Source organism: Manis javanica, chromosome 7 (genome assembly GCF_040802235.1).
Source record: "Manis javanica isolate MJ-LG chromosome 7, MJ_LKY, whole genome shotgun sequence".
In the NCBI taxonomy this organism is placed as follows: domain Eukaryota; kingdom Metazoa; phylum Chordata; class Mammalia; order Pholidota; family Manidae; genus Manis; species Manis javanica.
The window spans coordinates 20,736,588-20,757,137 of NC_133162.1; the positions used below are offsets into that span (position 1 = coordinate 20,736,588).

The window sequence follows — 20,550 nt, forward strand, 5'->3', positions numbered from 1 at the left end:
ACAGTTACTGTTATCGTCAGAGTGCTCCTATCACAGGTGCAGAAATTATGTATTTTAATGAAGTTACCATGGAAGAAATGAAATACATATTTGGAAGAAAAATTTTTGCTATCTTATTGTTATAGCTATTATCTTTCTGACACTCATTTATTGAATATTGAGCACCTACATGTGCATATCAGAGTGTTATTGTTTGAAGACTGCAAAGGAATCTGAAGATTTTCGTCTTCCTAGAAGTAAACAGTCTACTTAGAAATGTTTGGGTTTTAAGAGATACTTTGCAATTTTCAAAGTCCTTTTTCCTCCCTAAGATCTCCATTTAAACTTTATAACAGCAGCAGCAGGATGGTTGGCTTGTTAGATATTACAGTCACACAATTGAAGAATTCTAGGTTCAGAGAGATTTTAAAGGTCATTTAATCCAATCTTTTCATTACATTTTAATCATACCATTTTTTTCATTTTCCTTTAAAAATGACACCAGACTATAAAAAAGCTGCAAAAATGAAATTCTTACATACCTTTCTTTCTACTTCCACAAATATAAACATCTTATATAATCATAATACAATTTCACAACTGGGATATTAAATGTGGTATGATACTGTCAACTGATTCAAAGACTTAATTCAAATGTTGCCAGTTGATCCACAAATGTCTTTTTCCTGGTCTAGGATGCAGTGCAGGATCACACCATTTGTTTTCATGTCTACACCATCTCCTTTAATGGTGACAGTTTCTCAGTTTTTTTGTCCTTCATGAAGCTGACATTTTTAATCACATTGGTTCCTTATTTTGTAGAGTATTCTTCATTTGCAACCCATTCTTTTCCAAGCTTAAGCAACCAAGCATGGTGATTCTCCCAGCAAATTAGTGGCAAGCAACTGGTATGCTAACAGAAGACTGCTAACTGTATGGTACGTTCATCCCACGATTTCAGAAGGCTTGTCTTCTGCTGGAAGGGTGAGGACTGACTGATACAAGTAAACCAGTGCATTTATGCATCAGTTACCAAATAGATGCAATAAATGTATGTCCTTAATAGATTATTAATTTCCTATGGAGTTCTTGGGCTTTGTGTAGGCCCTGAGACGGCAGTGGCATGCAAGAACTAAAATGGCCGCAAGTGCACACTCTGAGCATCTTTTTGGTTTTAACCCCATCCTCATCCCCAGGATTTTGTAGTGTTTTGGAGAATGAGGAAGTGCACAAGCCCACAAAACATTTAGAGTACGTCTAGAAGCCAGTACTCTTTCAAAAAGAATTAGGTAAAAAGACTGGTTTTGAATAGAATGAGAGTTTGAGATGGGCAGAAAAAGGGAGAGAAATACGGTGATTGATGGAGAAATCGTTAAATATATATCCCATCACCATTATTGGAAAGATATAGATTATAGATAGAATATATCTATATTTACCTATACACATCTGTAGATACCTATAGCTGTACCTGAGACCGGTCTGTCTATCACACACTTACAACCCAGCATTCCCTCCTCTGCCCTTCCGGCGCCTCTCCCAGGCCGGGACACACTGCTTATGCTCGGGGGATGATCACGGCGCCAGTGCACAGACCCTGGGGGCAGGAGTAGCAGCACTCAACCCCGCTCCTCCTAAAACCCTGCCGAGAGTCCTGGCGGCGGCACAGGAAATCTGGACTCTGCAGGGAGCGCAGGGGAGCAAAGAGGAGGCAGAGCGAGAGGGAGGGTCTCCGGCGTCAGTCGGGCTCCAGTCCGCGGCGGGGCGGAGCGGAGAGCGGAGCCCGGGCCCCCTTCGCTCCCACCCGCGCCCGGGTCCCCGCGACGCCCGCTCCGGCCCACGTGCGGTGCCCCGCTCCGCGCCCGCCCCCTGCGGCCCGACTCGGGAGGAGCTGGGGCCCTGAGCGCCGGTCTCCACACCGGCCAGCGGGAGCCCCGCGTCGCCACCGCGGCCCGGGACAGTCTGCAGCTCCGCGCTCCCGCGGCAGGGAAGTGGACGCCGGCGGCTCCCCAGCCGCGCTGAGCGCGCCCCTCACCCGCCCCGGGCGCCTGCGGCGGCGGCTCCCGCGTCCCCGGGGCCCCGGCCAGTAGCGGCGGGGACGGAGCCTCCGCTGCTCGCGTCCCTTCGCAGAGCGCCGCCAGCCCCGAGCGGACCGGGGAGCAGGGGTAGGGGCCCCGGGGACCTCGGGCAGCGGAGCGCGGGCCTCCGGAGCGAGAGTGAGGAGGTCCCCGGGCTTCCGGAACAGAGGCGCCGAGGCCGGCCGGCAGGACGCCGGCAGGGACCGGGAGCTCCGCCCAGACGGCCCCGTCGGTCGGGCCGCAGCAGCTGTGTGAGTCAGGTGGCGGCGGGGCGGCTGGGCCTACTGAGGGGTGCGCGCTGGTTGGGGGGGGGGCGCTGAGGGCCGGGGGGACTCAAGCGCGCAGGCTTCCCACTGGGAAGTGTGCAAAATGAAGCCTCTGCCACCTTCCCCAGGAATTCCGTCTCCCCCAAGCGGTGCCTGTTTGACCAAGCCCAACCCTGAAAGAAACTTCCGAGTTAGCAGGTAAATCCGACTTACTGGCACAGTGGTCCGTGGGGTTGGAGGCCGGGCAAAGGGCAGAGTGTTAAGAAGGATCTCGAATGTGGGGGTGAAAGGGTTAACCTTTAGGGCAGTCTGACATTTCCTGAAATTATTTACCCTTTACTGGCTACAAGATTACTGATAGGTCTTGTAAGTCAAAGGTGACACACTTGTAGGGTAATTCAGAGGGTGAGAACTGCAGGGGACAGTCAAGCCCTTCCATGTGGTCCTCTCTCTGGGCACACACGGGATGCAAGTTACAAAGAGCCTGCACCACCTTCTAAGTGTGTGTGTGTGTATGTGTGTGTGTGTGTGTGTGTGTGTGTGTGTGTGTTCAGATCTGGGGGATGCAAGTTACAGAGAGCCTGCACCACCTTCTAAGGGTGTGTGTGTGTGTGTGTGTGTGTATGTTCAGATCTGGGGGATGCAAGTTACAGAGAGCCTGCACCACCTTCTAAGGGTGTGTGTGTGTGTGTGTGTGTGTGTGTGTGTGTGTGTTCAGATCTGGGGCTTTGCCGCTTCTGAATTATTGGTGGTTCTGCAATGTGATCTAGCCCTAGAAACACCAGCATCCCACCTGTTCACTCCCATTGCCTGACCTCCTGTAGTGAAGAGCAGGAAAAAAAGGCCGGACCTTTTCCTTGTCGGGTGGCAGGGACTGAGAGAAGCTGACACTGAGGTGTGCGGGTGCTGTGGGCTTCTGCTTTACACAGAGGAGGGAGATGTAGAGATGGAAGTAGGTGTTTTTGACCCTGCCAGGAGTGGTTTTAGATTTGGAGGAATAAATCTGCAGCTCCTTAGTATGATGAAGCTGTCAATTTAAAGTGAAATTGGAAACTCTTATTAGCAAAATAGTAACGCAACAGCTTTGTTGGTAATGATTAAAGACCATTTAAAAAGTGTGTGAAAGTTTCCTAGACTACCATAAAGCAGGCGTAGAGAACCAAAGGATGGACAAAAAATAAACATAAATAGATAAGTGGGATTCAATCAGGAAATTGAGAGTTTGCTCTTTTCAAATATGCACATATTAACCACTTAGCACCTTCCACCCTGTCTTCATTTGTGATATAATTTCCAGAAGCCTTCCAAGAGACACAGCACATTAGTTAATGTACTCTTCATTAGCTTTTGAAATAAAAGTTTAGAACATTTTAAAATAAATACCTGTTCTTTAGTAATTCTGTGGAATGTAGGTATGGAGTGTATTGATGCAAATCATGATAGCAGCATTCACTATTGACATCCCTGTCGAGAGGACATCCAGCCACCCCTAATATCTAGCTTTGAGGACACAGGTTCTGTCTTGTATGTTGTTCACATTCAAGTTTACTAAAATAATCGCAGCAGATATTTTGTCCATTGAGCTCATGAAAACTTTGTCCTCACTGCCTACTTTAATAATCCCACCTTTAATATCATTATCACCAAATTGTCCTTTATCTAGCCTTGAAAGATTTTGGACAGAATGAGAGAGGGGGAAAATTAATCTTTAGCAACCCAAATACTTGTTCATTTAACAAATGACTGAAATGTATTGCCAGGTTGTGTGTTTGTATGTTGCATGCAAACTCATATGCTTATTCTTACAAGCTGAATAGGCGCAGTGTGGGCCAAATTATTGGTAAGTAATAGATGTGGTTACTTTTAATGTTTGAGCACCCAGAATTTGCTATCTAGTGGGCTTTCTCTCTCATCTGAAATCTTCTATTTCTTAATGCCAACCCTACTGCCACTACTCCCGCCCCCCACACAACCTTTCAGTATATATGTCCGTGTTCTCATACAGAGCTAAACAGTTTCATCTAGCCAGGTATTATTTGTTGGAGCATCATGGAGATGGTAAAGTTTAAAGTTATTATTTTTGTAAATCAGAGTGTGGGGAATCAGAGAAAATTTCTTAGATGGAGGGAACTTGAAATGAAAAGCCAAGGGGAGCTGTGAGTTCTAGGCCTATCCATTTGTCATGCACCTTTGACAAGCTGGGGGTCAGTGTCAACCAGGATTAAAGAACAGAGTAGCATATCTTGGTATATGAAAGAGCATTGACATGAAGAGTGTCACTGCCATTTCCAACACTTTTCTTTCTCTCAGATCAGCAAAGGGAACAGTTCATCAGTCTCAGATCTGAACACAAAATTAGAAATTCATGATTTGCCGTTTTGATTTCCTCCCCCAGGAAGAAGTGGGGCACAGGCATTCCACATCCTTTGGACCCACCTGATCTTCAGCTAAAAGCCATAACTAAGCAGGACTAATGATTACAGTAACACCTTCATTAAAGGTATGCAGTTATAGTGGTTATCCGCTGCCTCTGTGACTTTTCAAGAATTCTGAATGGTTTCCTTGCTTCTTTCCCCTCCTTCCATTCTCCTTTCTGTGCCCTTTGCAGAGGCTCTTGGGGAAGCTGTTTGAAGATGTAACTTCTGCCTTGCACATGATTAGAACTTGCTTTACTCTGAGTGTGTGTGTGTGTGTGTGTGTGTGTGTGTGTGTGTGTGTGTGTTCAGAGGAATTCCCAAGATGTAAATCTAGGTACTAATATTGCAACCTTGTCTTTAGGACAGACTTTCTTGGTGGGAACTATTGCAAGATCTGGACCAAATAAGGGAATCCTGTGGTGAAGGATACCGAGTACAGATACTTTCTCAGGAGCAAGAACATATTGCTTCTGCATGGTTCATTTTATAAATGATCTCATTTTATAGAGTGATATTTACTGTCCCATGGTGTGTGTGTGTGTGTGTATGTGTATATTATTCTTCCTTCCACTGAGTTCTAAAATGCTAACCAACATTAGCTCATTAATCCCTATTAATGAAATTCTTATTAGGTGGTAAGCATTAATATCTCTTTCTCACATTTTAATGCTGAATATAATTTAAATGTTTCAGTTTCCACCCTCTGTCTTTCTCACTGGCCCTGCTGCTCAAAGAGAGTCATTGCAGAACATTGCTGATCATGTCAGTATGATGGTATTAATGCTGCACTTACCAAATTGCATGACTGCCTGGTTGTTTGCCAATGCATATCTTCTCCTGCAGCTATTTTGAGATCTGAGATGTATCACTACAACCTTGGTAATTAAACTGAGCCAATTATTTTGATAAAATGCCTTATATTCATCATTTAAAAAATTTTCACAATACCCTTATGAGGGTCAGATTTTACTCCCATTACACAAAACAGGAAACTGAGTTTTGAAAAGACAGGTGACATAGCCAAGTAGTTATGGGGGCCCAGGGACAGAAAACAATTTGGAACCTGCTCTGATCTGACTCCAACATCTATTCTTGCCTTATAGGTTTTAATGTAGAACTTACATATTAGAACCTTTTAAGATCTATCAACTAATCATTTTAGAGGAGGTTGTGAGGAAGCATATCCTGGCTATGGATGCTCCATCTTACCACAAAAAAGGAGTGCTTTCAACACGTGCCTGTCACATTTCATTCCTTAGCTCTGATAGGGATTGCATCATTTCACACTCTCTTTATCTTTAGAAAAGCCTTAAAAATTAACGCTTGGGTGACTTACGAGCAAAGGGTCATGGGCACATTTTGAGATCTGGTGTTGCTTAACTCATTTCTGAGTTGACAAAATCTGATTTTATTTCAACATTGGCTATGAAAACTGCATCTAGTGATCCTTTGTATAAGATTTTTTTTTTTTACCTGACCTTTTAAGTTTTAAGAGAGTTGGCTTTTTTCAGCGAATTTACATTTTTCCTTTTGTGATCAGGGCTCTGGCCCTCATCAAGAATGAAATGCAACATGGACCGCGAGGCAAGACGCTGAAGAGGAAAGAAGCCTAAGATGTGGAGAGAGATGTGCCTAGATTTGAATCTCCTTATTAGCTATCTTAAAACTAGGCAGCCAGTCTGCTTTCTGTTTTCTGACGACACACAGTCAGTTATCTCTCTGAAGCCCCGCCCAGGTCTGACACGTGTATTTTTTGCATGTTCACCTTGAGGGTGTTGAGTGCTTTGTACGTGTTCTGGGAACACAAAGATGACACATTGATCTGTGTCGTTGATTTGGGAGTGAGCAAACCTTCTATTTCACATGAGTAGGTCTTTTCTTATTGTTCATATATGTAAGTATTTACAGAAATTCCTGAAATTTGAAAGCTACTATTTAAATCATGTACTGATATTTGCACTAAGATATAAAAGCAAAGTGGTTTGTTTTATATCATTTGTGTTGGTAAATGTGTGATCTCTACCACAAAATGCATAAGGTGAAAATAGAAATTAAACCTCTTTTTTAAATCAGCTGGCATCTTCTAAAAAAGATATTTAAATATTGACTGGGAATGGTCCACATGTATTTTTAAAAAGTTATGGATAGGATAGTATTGGGCACACAAATATATGGAGTGTTTTTACTTATTTTTGATATTAATAATTGCTAACATTTAAGAAGTACTAACTGTGTGCCAAGGACAACACTAAGAACCTTGTACAAATGATCTTGTTAATTTTTAATTTTACAGATGTTTTCTGAGCACCTAATATGTTCCAGGCACTGACCAAAGGTGTGTGCATGAAGCTGTACAAAGGGTTACAAACTTTCATATGAGTCAGGAGAAGATTAATGTCATCCAACGGCAAAACTGCTAGTAAAGTAAAGGTGAGATGGGCACCTTTTGGCTGGGATGGTTATGAAAGCTTGTGGCAAGGGTGATGCTTAAATTGGATCATGAATAATAGTGAGAACTTTAAAAAGGGAATTTTGAGATGACCACAAGTACAGGTAGGCAAGAGAACTGCAAGAGCAAATGTGGAGAGGAACAAGATTAAAATATTCCTTAATCTATGATATCAGTTTTGAATGATTATGGGTATATCGCGTGCCCAATGAGAAATAGAAAATCTCTTATAAAAAAAATCTGTGCCATCCCTTGAAGATAAGATTGCTCTTATTTGCACATCTAAGTCTCATCTTAGATATTATTACTTCTTTTTATCCTGACTTATTTCTCAAACACAGGTTTCACAAAAAGGGCTGTCTTTTATGTAGTGAATTCTGTCAGAGACATACTCAGCCAGGCTGTCCAGACTGCCACTTTGCTTTATGTCTTTAATTTTATAGGCAAATTCTGTGACCTGCCTTTATGTGTATCTTAGTTATTGTCCCGTACCTCTAGAAGTATAGAGAACACACCTGTGTCTCCATAGGGGAAACTGGCCAAACCACATCCCTGCAGTGGCCACGGGTGATGGCCCAGAAGGGAACAAGTGTGTCTAGTGTGAAGAGGAATCAGACTCCTCACGAGGTAGTTGTCACTGTAGAATATGGGTCCTGTTCAGATCGAATGGCTGCAAAAGTTAAAAGCTTGGCAAGAAACAAAGGTGGAATCTTACTGTGAAAGGTTTATGCTGAAAGTACAGAGCGTATTCTAAAATGTAGGTAGGGATAAAAGGCCCAGAATGCTCTTGTAGGGAACCCTACTTGAACTTCTACACGTGCATAAAAGGTATCGTGCCTCTGTTTCTGCAGAGATCTGCTGAATGTTTTTATACTACCTTGGATCATTAACGTACTTTTCGCTGTTCAAAATGCTTCACTTCTGAGGACGGTTGTCACATTATTTCACTTTTATTCTCATCATAGTCCTAAGAGATAAGAAGGAGAGAGATCGTTATTACCTCCATTTTGTGGCAGAGGAAACCGGAGGCTGGCTGGCTTAAGAGTGTGATTTACACGTCAGGTATTGGGAGAGGAGGGGCTAAAATTCAGGACACAGCATGCCTCCAAGAGCTATATTGCTCAGGCTTTTTTACCATGGGCTGGGGACAGAGTTCACGTACTGCGTAAAGCCTGTGCTCCTGCCCACCACGGATTGCCATTGGGAAGAGGTGTAGAGATTGGGCTCTGGGTTTCTGGGTCCAGGAGGACTTCCATGAGTTCTATGAGCTGGGCTTTTGAGTGAGTTGCTTTGTCCGGGGTGATTAATGGGTCATTATTAGTCTTTAAGGAGTGACGGTCCAGGAGACTGATCAGATATACTTAAGTGGGGTGGCATCGCCTGTTGATACAGGGTTATTTTATAGGCTGACCATTGTTAGTGAGTCATCAGTGGCCCCTTTAGCTCTTCTTGTACCTGATTGAGGCTGAGGGTTGGAGGCAAGACAGAAGAGAGTTTGCTGAATGCTACTGCTCCACCCATATATGCTATGTACCTGATAACAGAAAGTGTTTTTTAACAATAATAAAAATCACAACCTATTTAGAGAACTTCTCTGTAAGCACATTGCAGAATATCGCTACATTATTGAATCCTCACAATAACCTTGTGATGTTGGTGTTATCCCCATTCTAGCACCATGGACACTGAGGCTCAGAGCGATTAGGAAACCTTCCCCAAGTACCTAGCTGAAAAGCAGCAGATCAGCAATTTGAGTTTTGATCTGACTTTGACTCCAGAGGTCTTTCTCTTGGCTCACCAAGCCCCAGTGTGAGGGTTTACTTCAGAGTTTCTTAGGGAATTCTTGTCAGTTCAATGATGGTAATGAGAATGTTTGGCATAAACAGAAAAATCTAAGGGTTTTCATGTCATCCTGTTCTCAGATTGTGAATGGTTTTATTCCCTTCATAACCTCCATCCATCCATCCTCCCTGTAAGTGACTCATGCATCATCGCTAATGTGTATCATCTCCAGCTTGTTAACCAGGAAGAATATGGGAGCTGGCATTTGCTTTCCCTCTGCTGGCTGCTGACCCTAGAGAGACAGCAGGGAAAACCTGGAACTCGCTGTAAGATAGGGCTGCTGAGATGTGGTACAGGTAATTGGCTAATCAGACTGTGTCAAAGAGCTGAAGGTTTGATGGTTTGGGTCATTTTTCCTAATTAAAATAACAGAGGATGTGGGAATCCAAACTCTTAGGCTGTCTGATCCAGGGCTTGCCTATTTGAAAAGTAAAAGGTCTTCTGTTTTCATTCCTCATTTCCCACTGCTTTCTCTCTCTCAATTAGAGTCTTGAAAAGTGCATTTCTCACTCTGGTTTGAAAATGCTGTCACTAATCTCCACCTGCCCTGTCCTGCATTTTGCTGAGTGGGTGGAAGGATTTTGAACTGGGTTTTGTCACCAGCAATTAAAACTACTTTCAGGGCTGGTTCTCAGGCCCCTGCTTTGAAATTACCATGGGGGTTGTCAGCAACTTTAAACTCTAGATTTAGTGTTTTGTTGGGAGTGGGCAGGGCACAGAGCAGGAATATTCATGTTTTGATAATCCCCCAGTGATTCTTAAGAACCCTGAAGCTTGAAAAGCATTTCCCTAGGTATTCTCCTTTGGCATTAGGGTCTGTGAGCTTCCTGAGATTGCCTACCCATTGTGTGTATGTGAGCATGTTTTCTGTAAAGAGAAGTCCCTAGCTTTCAAAAACTTCTCAAAAAAACCTGTGAATACAATGAGGGAAGACCCTCTGAAGTAGGCTGGTGGAAAGAGAATGGTGCACCCCTAGGATCAGAAAAAGGAAAGACACCTCTCTTTGGAAAGAGATCTTTCGATTGTTAAATAAACACTGCGTTGTAGTTCCTGCAATGGGAATTAGTTGCAAGTACCGTCTTTCGTGGTTATCCCTATAGATAGAATTTGTATTCTGAGGATAAAAAGGTGCGCTTTTAAACTACAACATAATGATCAGTAGCAAAGACTCTGGAAAGAGACTCTTGGATGTGAAATATTGCTTCAACATTTACTAGCTCTGTGACTTCAGGAAAATAACTGTGATTCTGTTTCTATTTCCTCAGATGTGAAAGGTAATCCTTAAAGGATGTTTTTGCAGTGAGACTTAAGTGGGTCGATAAACGTGTAGTGCTTAAAATAGTGGCACAAGGTAGCCCCCAAAAAAGTTGGCTGTTGCATTACTATTACTACTTTGTTGTTATTATCATAAATTAATAACAACTGTTGTGACAATGAGCATAATCGCTAATACCCACTTAGCGAATTAAGTGTTATATTTTGTGTGTGATATTATTCTGTGTTTTGTAATTATGTTCTTTCCCTTTTCCATTTCCATGTCTTCTAGGGCTTAGGCCATTTCTTACCTTTTTCAAACTTTTTTTTGTTTCGTTTTATTTCTATACATCCCTCACAGCATTTATAACTATTTGCTCAGAGTAAATACTTACTCAGTTTTTTCTCTGTTGTTTTTTTTCCTGGACTTTTCTTGGTCCACAAAAGCAAAACCCATGACCTTGTGCATGAATGTGATAAAATATTATACAACCATTAAATATACTATAGATGCATATCTAATGACTTGGAAAATGTACACAAGGCAAAAAATAAAAACATAAATTTTAAAAATAGTAAGATTTTAAATTCTGTGAGGTAGAAATTTTTGTCTATTGTTTTCTTTGATATATCTCAAATGTGTAATAGGGCACTTGGTATATAATAGGGGCTCAGTAAGCTTTATTTGAGTACATTTCTATTTTTGTAAAAGAAGAAAAGAAAATATGAAAATAATCTGGAAATATAGGACTAAAATATTACCATTGATTATGACTGCTTTAATTACCATTTAGGTTGTCTGCATTTCTTGATGTTTCTTCTGTGAACATGCATTACTTGTATTATTATTTTTTTAAGTTTCAAACTGAGCAAAAAATTATTATGAACTAAGCTTAAGTATAGTTAATTCTAGGCACTTAGATTTGAACAGCAGCAAAAAAATTTCTAATTACCAGTGTTGGTAGGCAGTTTTGATGACAAAGGTAGTAGCAAGATTGCTGTGTTTTTTATTCTGGTTGTGTAATAGCAGATGCTTCCAAATCTTTATCAGTTTTTTTAAGTTAGAGAAGAGATATATGGAGGGTTTTGCACCAAAGAGACTATATACTATAAACTAGACATTCTGTGACCTGTAATTCCATCAAAGAAAACATCTCAGTTTAAATCTATGACATTAGCTTGATCTTAGTATTCATCTATGTATCTATATCATATTGTAACTTAAATGCCCAATGGGTTAGATAATATTGTAAGCTCATCTGAGCATCAAACAAGAACTGGAAATTTAATTTCTGGTGATAAGTGTACTTTAGAGCTCATGTTGAGATGTAGATGTGGTAGCACCAAAGATCTGGATCCTCTTGCTTTTCCTGAACTCTCCAGAGGTTCAGTGAAGGTAATTAGGAGCTACCAAAGCCATACAAACTTCTCTTCATTGTGGAAAAAACAGAATAGTTTAGGAATTTTCCCTCTTTGAAAAATTAGCACAGGTCAAACATTGTGTATTATTGCTGTCTTTAAAAGCTGTATTTTGGTTAGCTGGGCTGCATAAAGGATTTACTCAACCAGCAATCCATTTTATAAGAAACTTGTAACAGTTGTTAATTTGAAACATGATGTATGGACTAGTTCAGGGGTAGGAAAACTATGTCCCAAATTTGGTTTGCTTCTTGTTTTTCAAAATAAAGTTTTATTGGAACACAACCACATTCATTTGTTTTTACATAACCTATAGCTGTCTTTGTAACACAACACCAGAGCTGAGTAGTTGTAACAGACCATATGTCAGGCAACACCTAAAGTATGTTTTATCTGGCCCTTTATAAGAAAAGTCTGCTGAATCCTGGCCTAAATCATGGGAGAAAATTTTTAATCATCCTTTATAGTCATCTATGCTGTTTTGAATTTTTGCTTACCATGTATACATATTCCTTTTGTAATAAAACTATGAAAACATTTCAAATTATTATGCTATGTGCTAAGATGTAAGCTTTGCTACTGTACTGGTGTGAATAGACAACTATACAAACAGAAGAACTGCAACTTAGAATGATAGGTGCATAATAAAGATTTGTGCAAAGTACTGTAAGGACAAAAATGGATGGGGAGTTGATGAATTTTCCTGGGAGAGGGAAGAAATGATTTTATACGGATTTGGTATTTGAACTGACCTTTATATGTGATTAGGAATTTGCTCAACCACAAACAGTTGGGAGTGGGAGAGGATATCTATACCCGTTTTGTGAGAATCAGATCCATCTAAGTACATTTAACAAGATGTGATCAGCCATTCTTCCTTTTCAGTTTCCTTCATCTCTGTACCATTTGGGGCTCAGACTGATGTACTTTAAATAGAATGTTTGATTTCCTTTTTCCTTTTGAGCATATTGTCTCTGACTAGAACAAAGAATCTTAGCTCCCAAACAGAAAAGACTTGCCTTGAATCTTAAACATTTGCTTTCTCATCTCTTCACAGTAGAATTTCACTAGTATGGTTTTGACAGAGTTTTGCTTTGATAGTTGCTATGTTTCTGCTTCCACTCAAAATGGAGATGGATGATTCTGTCACTTTCTGGGGCACGTGGCCTGAATCAGTGTGGCTGTTGGGCTGTATTATGACAAGTCAGTTGTCATTTTCTATTAGTACGATATTGTTACCCCTAGGAGGTGTAGTGATATGTGATAAAGGCAATGACATCACTACAGTCAACTTGGTATATACATATAGCAAGGGGTATGTATGTGAGGGGCTGTGTGCCTAAATTAGGTCAATGCATATCTCATGATTTTAACCTTAACAGCTCTCTCAGAGCTACTTCCAAAGATGGTTAACTCTTATAAAACTTGTTATAAAATTATTTTTTCTGCAAAGACTCTGGTCCATCCCTTCTTCCTACCATGGATATTTTTATTTTTTTAAAAGGTAAGTATACATTAAAAAGTGCCCATGTCATCACTGAGCTGCTTGTAGGATTTTCACAAATGAGCACACCTGTGTAGCCAGCACTCAAGTCAAGGAAGGAACATTAGTAGCAGCCTGGGGGTCTGCTTAGACCCTTTTTGGTAGTTCCCTCTAACCTCTGCTGTGACTTCTTATAGGGTAGGTTGGTTTTTCTTGGCTTAATACTTCCGACAAAATTTTTATAAATGGGATCCAACTCTATGTCCTTTTTTATATCTTGCTTTTTTATTCAGTATCTGTTTTGGAATTTCTTCCGTATTGTTTTTATTTGTGAATTATTTGAGATATATTGTTTGAAGTTAATATGTATAGTTCTATAAATAGTATTATATGTGTGCCCAGTTATGAGGACACTTATGTTCAGCTTGAGTAGAGACTGCTAAATATTCTAACAAAGTAATTGTAGCAATTTATGCCACCATCGGTAGTGAATGAGAGTTTTAATTGCTACACATACACTGACGCTTGCTATTTTCCCATTTTTTTCATTTTGCCTATCCTTTGATTATGAAATATTATCACACACTGGTTTTAATAAGTATTTCCCTGATTACTACTATAGTCAGTTATCATTTGGATATCCTTTTTTGTGAATTGTTTGTTCAAATCTTTTGAATTTTATTCTGTTATATTACTTTTGTCTTACTGATTTTTTGTTATATTTGTTATTGTTGTATATCCAACCTGGCCGAGACTTTTGTCATATATATGTATATATATATATTCCCACTAAATGATTTGACTTTTTATTATCTTAGTGGTGTCTTAACATACAGATGTTCTTCACTAGAGTCTATTCCTCTATAATTATTGCTATTAAGAATTTCTGAGGAACTGGTTTAAGAAAACCAGCATGCACTGAAGTCATCAAAATGTTTTCCTATATTTTCTTATGAAATATTTATTACTTTACCTTCCACATTGTGATGTGTAATCCATCTTGAATTGATGTTTGTATATAGTATAATGTAAAAGTGAAGAGGCATACATACATGATTTTTCTCTATGGCTCTACTGTTGATACAGGATTATTCACTGATAAGATCATTCTTTCTCCACTCCACTGTTTTACTGGGTGATCTTTGTCACAAATTTGTTCACTGTTTTTATTGATGTCTTTCTGGACTCTCTGATCTGATCCAATAATTGGTATTATTGTATTAATACCAATTATCATCATAGGTTTCCTCAAAAATCTTTATATATACACACCATCTTCATATTTTTAGCCATCTCCTTGTATACTGGGCAACATACAAAAGAGTCACAGAGAATACAAATGGCATTGTTTTGCAAAAGGAAGTATTTCCCTTTATCTCTGTTGGGATCATAGGGTAAGGAGCTTCACCACCTCAGTCCTATCTGGGTTTAGTCTGGGTTTCAGCTTTGGCAAGAGCCAGTCTTTTTTCATCAGCCTCTGTCACCATGGTGTGACTCTCCTTGGCTTTTGATTAAGATCCTGGTTTATCTGGTGTCCTCAGCCTTGGAAACAGCTAGAAATTTAGTTTTCTTCACATCTGCAGCTTAGTTTTGTTCTCCCACTACATGTAATACTCCCCTCTCCCATTTTTTTGTGGAAAATGGCTATGGTTTGATGTCCACCAAACTTCCAACCATGTCACTCCAGCAGTATAAAAAAGCCAAAATAGCTATAGGTTTGTCTGTCAGCTAAGGAACTATTGCTTTCTGCCAACAGTCCAGGCTGTTCCTCAGTCTCTAGCTTTGTTCAATATTGGAATGTACCCCTGGGTGAACTGTGATTCAGATCCCTAGTGTCCGTTTACCAGTCCTTCTAGGGCTTAATCAGTCCCCTACCCTGGGCTCCTGCATCCTCCTCCTGACAGGTTTTGTTCTCTGAGCGCAGCAAGACTACAGGTTTACCTCTTTGTGTTTCTATGCATCCTCAGAATTCAGCACATGTGCTGTGGAACAAACTAGACAGAAGCAAGCAGAACAGTTAGAAGGCTAATATAGGCAGATGTTATGGTGGCCAGAATTAGGTTACTTATAGAGATGGATGGATATATATTAAAATGCAAAGATTTGATACAATTTTAGGATATGTAAGTGGTAACCATGGGGAATCTCATAAAGAAGTGAGAAAAAGAAGAGTCAAGAAAAGCAATGCCCATGCTCCCAGCTATGGCACTTGAGTGACTAATGGCAGTATGTGTTGTGATAGGGGACAAGTTAGGAGTGTAGGATTTGGGGTTGCCAGTCAGGAGGAAGAAAGGCTTCTCTACTCTCCCTGTACTTTGCTTTTGATTGCACTTTGCAAGGAAGATGAAGCCCCCATACCACTGAGGGTGTGTGTGTGCGCACATGCGTGTTTATGTATGTGCATGTATGCACATGACTTTAGCTTGACTACACTTGCTCACAAGAGCAGATGCTCTTCTGGCCTCTGTCCTTACTGCATGATTTTTAAATTAATGATACCTGTACAGAAGCTGTATATGAAGGATCTTCTGTTGCTTGATTGAGTCCTGTGTGCTGAATAAAAATACCATGTGGCACCCTACAAAGTCCATCCTGGACACCAAATACAAATTGCATGTGATTTCCTACAAGTCAGTTCTGAGCAAAATTAAGGGCCTGTGCTACGACCTTTCCCTGAGGGAGAAGTTGTGGGTCAGATTCAGCCAGCATTGTCATGAGAAAAGACATCCCCAAGGTCAGTGACTACTATGTGATTCACTATAAGCTCATCAACTTCTCACAGTAGCACAGAGATGAACTGCCACTCTTAATTTTTTGTATCACGTGGCCATCTCTTTGAAGCCTCCTGATAAGGCCTACGTTATTAATTCCTATAGTCAAGGAAAGTATGTGAATCTAGGCTACTGTAAACCTTAAATGAGTAATGTCAAGAGAATTGAACTGGTGAAAACCTAAGCTTTAGCTGAGATTGCTCACCTGGTTATATCCTCTGAGTCAGCTACTAATGGAATAATTTCTGTTGCCTATCTATGCTTTCTTTTAGCATCCTAATATGACTGTGTTCTCATAAAGGACTATTAAGATGCACATGTTAATTTCCTGGCAAAAAAAAAAAGTATTTTTATGTTCAGAAATAAAATTCAGGTAGCCATTCAAAATCTTCTGCCCTATCCCAAAAGCCATCATTGAACCCCCCTAGACCAACAAGTGTCCTAGGGCTCTTATGAAGTAAGACTTTCATTTATTCAGTTTGTAATGAATTAATAAATGAATGAGCATTGAAGGCTTTCTCTTCATTGCTGATTTTTTCTCTCACATCTTGCTTTGTTAAAGTTATCCTTCATGTAAGCATTTCAGGAGAGAACCTGTGATTGGAACTGGGTCTTAATGTGGGAGGCTGAAAGGGTACAAAGTGGTGTATAAAGAGCAGAGAAAATGGGTGGCTGATTGTTAGTGATTTGACCAATGCCTCACAGCAATGCCTTTTAAATTCTCCATTCCTACTGGAAGTTATGAATATGACTAATGAGAAAAACCTCATTAAGAAACCATCTTAACCCACTCAGATTCCATTGGTGGGTTCTATTCATAATAGTAAGAATGAACTACTAAAAGTATCAGGGCTATTTAGGTAATGGCAAGGTCTTTCTTTCACTGATAGATTGTAACAATCCCAGGAGGTATTAACTTTCTAATTCTGAATGCATGGTGAGGTTCCAAGAGTTGGCACATCTGTATCGCCAGGGTCTCTGTCCGGGGAAGCCCTTGCTGATCATTCTAGCATGAGTAGAGTTGGCTTCCAGTTCAAGTCCAGTTCTTCTGAAAATGGGCTGCTGTTTTACTGTCTTGGTGTTACAGGCTTCCTCATGCTGCTGACTTCAGAGCTTTATTGCAAGCACTCTGTGAAATTGGTGATTCATTAATTGCCAAGGACTGGCTGAGTTCATTCCTACCACATTGGCTGCCTGCATAATACATATTCATTCTCTTTCTCAGTCTCCCTCACTCTGTCTCATCTCCAAAGTCTCATTTTTATTAAAATATAAATATGTTCTTTTCTTTTTTGAAAGGCTTGCTTCCACCAATTTTACCTGCTCTTCAGGGTTTGGGTTCTTCACAAGCTATGAGAAGGTAACATGGAGACCAAACCTTAGAAAAACCTCCTCTCCTCCTTGATAAGGACATTACTTTCATTAAAAGTGATTGCAGATATCAGTAAAATAAAGCACCTCATTACAGTAGAGTCAGGCTTGTCCCATATACAAGCTTCATTTAATTAATTATTTAAGGTTAAGACATTTAGAGAAAATTTTAGCAGCTTTAGATTAAAGTCAGAGTGGTTAGGATTCCTATTTAAATGGTTTTAGCTATTGTGTTGTTTCAAGAACTCCATTTGGAGAGGTAAACTAAGATGTGAGGTGGGAAGCCCTGGACTAAGAGTCAGGAGGCTTGTTTCATATTCCTCTGCTGTTACCTGGCTCTGGGACCTCAAATATGGCACTTCCTGTAAATAAGGAGGTAAAAATACCGTTTCCCAAGTTGGTTGTGAGGAATCCATAGCTATTTGAATTGCTGTGATGGGGAGGGCTTAACTCTCTGTAGAGGTCCCATGAATATTTGTTTCAGTATCTATGTCAGTGTTTTCTAAGAAAGTTTGTTCAGGAGGTTTCTGTGAGCCAGAAAGTTTCATGGGATGCCAATGGTCATGATTTGCCAGCATGGTGCGGGATATTCTTTTTAGGCTGGGAGATGATCATCAGATCAATGTAAATAAATGACTTAGTTTTGATTTGTCCCCTTTTGGGGCAAGTTGCCTAACTTTTCCTGGGCATTTAATTTCCCCATCTGGGCTGTATGCACAATACTGCAGAGTCCAGTGTGGCACAGGCTCTGACGGAGACTGTTTATGCTTGAATCTCAGCTCTGCTACTTACTAAATAAATGGTAACCTGGGACAATTTACTGAAACTTCTCTGTGTATGTTTCCTTATCTGTAAGATAAGCATAATGATAATAGCCACCTCATAAAATCTTCAAGAGACTGACATGAATCAACACATGAAAAATGCCCTATCACAGGGCCTACTGCATGATACATGCTCAATTTATGTTAACTGGGATGATTTTTATTTCTTCCGAGCCTTCACTTCAGTGAAATCACCAGTCCTGGAAATTGGAATGAGTGTACTGTTAACACAGTGTTAATGCCATGACAGTTCTCTGAAGAAAAAGGAAACCTGTCTAATACTCCCAGTTTTGTTTTACTTGATTTTTTTTTTTCCTTTTTCTTTCCCCTGATTCCTCTCAGTGGCAGAGCAACAACAATACCAGAGACTAAGAAGGAAAGGGCTACCCGGTGCCCCCTGTCCTCTGCGGTCCACTGGGTTTCCTTTCGCAGAAATGTCACGCATTTCCTCAGGAGCCACACAGCTGTGAGCACAGCAGTTTTTCCAGAACCAGAGGCAGCAGGTTTCTGCTTCCCTTATGGCGGACCCATGTTCTCACTCAGGAGCAAGCATTTCTTCATCCACACAGAAGTGCATGGCCTCCCTTCCTGTTTCAACAGCTCCCACCCCAGGCTCAGAGCCAGTCAAGACAAGTAGGGATGCTGCATGGACTGAGTCAGAGTGCCTCTCGGAGACCAAGGCTTTGGCCTGGACTGTGACTTCAGCTGTGACTCTTTCCTAACAAACCACGGCATTGGAGGAAATAAGAAGATGCACCCTACAGAGTGTAATATCGTCACAAAGGCAAAGGTTGAGAGGACGTTGTCATTTTTTCCTTCCTATTTGCCACTCGAAGATCTGTCTCCCTGAATCCTTGTTGGAGTTATTGGTCTCCTGGCTTTATACTTATACCCTGGTATTTGAGTGCATATACTGGTGCTCACAGCGTTCGTTTGAAGATAGTGGTTCTCCAGTTCTCTAGCTGTGTGATTTGGAGCATTCAGTTAATCTCTTGGAGCCTCAAATTCCTCATCTGTATGGTGTGAGTAGTGTGCCTTCCCTTCTTGCTTGGTCAGATAAACTTTCACCTTTGTAAATCTGCAACCTGCATGTCCCAGAGCTGGGCAGGAGGCTTACATGTTATCTAATACAGCTTTTGTCTGCACCTGATGACTGGACCCTCACCAGCTTCCTGGACAAATGACCCTCCAGCTTCAGACTGAGGTATGACTGGCAGGGGAGCTGCCCTCTTCAGGAGCTCTGATTAGAAAGTTCTTTCTTGGATGGGCTGAGATCTGAACCTCCCAGTAACCTTTACCTGCTGGGTTCTGTTTCATCTCTGGATCTAACAATACACTTAATCTCAAAGGTGTTCTGTATGTTGAAGATGACTGCAAAAATACCGTCGCAATTTTTTTAACTGGCCGTCATCTTTTCAGCCCCTGTGGGATTCTGGTTTGGATGGACTGCATGAAACAGGACATGGTGCCAGGCATTCCTGAATGTTCTTAAGGGTCCTTGTGACATCAGTTATAAAACCTTCTCTGATGATCCCTGGAGGCAGGTGTGACTGTTACTAATGGTAGGTGTCCCCACACATAGTGGCTATGTGCAAATCCTAGAGCCATAATTGGAAAAGAGTATTTCTTAACATGCTTTAAATTATTTAACTTGGAGGTAATTTCCTTCTATATCACCTTGAGTCATTTGTTATCCTGAAAAATAATAGATATATCAAATTTTAGTAGAAAAAGAAACCTAGAAAAAAGATCTAAAGAATAAAATGAAAGCATTTGTAACCAATGTATTTGTAAAAAATAAAATTATATTTTTATACCTTGTTTGTGTTTCCATATATATAACTATGTGTTTATGTATAATTGTTGGAATTATGCAATACATGTGGTTCTGTAATTTTGCATTTTGCTCTCCTATTGACCATTTTACTTACTGTCTTTTCCTATGCCATTACCCATTATTTATAAGTATTATTGTTAGGAAGGAAAGGACTCGGCTTGGTGTCCCAGGGAAGTCAGATACAGTGAGATGAGAGACCAAAGTCAAGAAAGCAAAGTAAGTTTCAATACACTCTGCACAGAGTAGCAGAGCAGGCCTGCCTAAGATAGGACAGGCAGGCGTGGATGCTCATTCTGAGGCTACTTTTATGTGGTTTCAGCAAGGCAGACAGGTCCTTGATTGACAGCTGTCAGCTCTCTAGGCTTGATCTGATTGGTGAAATGGGGACAGGGGCTGTGCTGTGCCTGTGCCTCTCATATTTCTTATATTTCTTATCTGGGGGAGTGGGGGGGATCCTGGACATTTCCTGAGTCATCCCTGGACCCTGTGGCTTTATCTGATTAACTCTGAGTAATTTCTGGCTTTCTGGCTCTATTTGATCAGCTTCCTGAGTAATCTTT

General features: G+C 40.7%; 1 long non-coding RNA gene across 2 annotated transcripts; it reads left to right on the forward strand.

Annotated features, from left to right (window-relative positions):
• The first annotated feature begins 481 nt into the window (after positions 1-481).
• LOC118968899 (uncharacterized) lies at positions 482-19,974 on the forward strand. 2 transcript variants are annotated; one of them, XR_005056766.2, is made up of 5 exons: positions 482-2,308; positions 2,452-2,521; positions 4,719-4,823; positions 7,034-7,170; positions 18,496-19,974. It is a non-coding gene; the product is annotated as an uncharacterized lncRNA (long non-coding RNA). The 2 variants fall into 2 exon arrangements; XR_012133035.1 differs by lacking the exon at positions 2,452-2,521 and having other exon boundaries at positions 485-2,308.
• The last annotated feature ends 576 nt before the right edge of the window (positions 19,975-20,550 follow it).